Below are 688 nucleotides of genomic sequence, written 5' to 3'. Positions count from 1 at the left end.
TTCATATGTTCTTGTCTTCTTCAGCAAGAGACAATGGAACCAATCACAGTGGAGGCTGAAAATCATGAAAAGCACATTGAAAATTTTAATTCCCAGGTCCATTCCTGACAGAGACCTTGAGGTGTGGAGAGATAGATAGCACCTGGACATCAGTTTTCTAAATTTCCCTGGGAATATGCGTGCCTCTCAGCTGAGAATCATGGGGATTTTTATTTCAGACTGGTTTGCTTCTACGTATTCCCGTCACCTACATGCGGTCACCATCAAGTGTGCAGTTGGTTGGGGGAAACACAAACTGCCGGAGAATAAGCCGTGCCTGTGGCTCTGGTTTGAAATGGAAATTAGTCCCCTTTTTAATTTCGCCTCTTTCCCATTTTGTTTTGGGTTGCAACAAATCGTGTTGCTACTTTGTTATCTACTTCATACCCTTTCTAGCTTAGATATACAACACGGGGAAAAATATGTGGGGGCCAACACTATAATATTGTATACTAACTAACCCAGCTGGGATTTGACTTAAGGCCATTTACAAAGTGTCAGTGATTAATAATTAAAGCATAATCTTCTCACCTCTGTGGGCACCAGGCACAGATACAAACAAAGGCAAAGCACTCTCATACACAATATATCAAATGCTTTCTAATTTCCAAAATATTTTTATTCTCTGATGTCGTTTCACCCAAATATG

At 40.4% G+C, this 688-nt stretch overlaps 1 protein-coding gene across 1 annotated transcript in view; it reads right to left on the bottom strand.

Annotated features, from left to right (window-relative positions):
* Trpc5 (transient receptor potential cation channel subfamily C member 5) overlaps positions 1-688 on the bottom strand; it is a gene marked incomplete at its 3' end in the record, with an annotated part of 211,928 nt that overhangs the window by 507 nt on the left and 210,733 nt on the right. The gene's annotated exons all lie outside the window — the stretch shown is intronic.

This window comes from Microtus ochrogaster, unplaced genomic scaffold (genome assembly GCF_000317375.1).
Source record: "Microtus ochrogaster isolate Prairie Vole_2 unplaced genomic scaffold, MicOch1.0 UNK34, whole genome shotgun sequence".
Taxonomy (NCBI): Eukaryota; Metazoa; Chordata; class Mammalia; order Rodentia; family Cricetidae; genus Microtus; species Microtus ochrogaster.
Note: the sequence above shows the minus strand (reverse complement) of the source record. Positions and strands in the feature narration are given on the sequence as shown.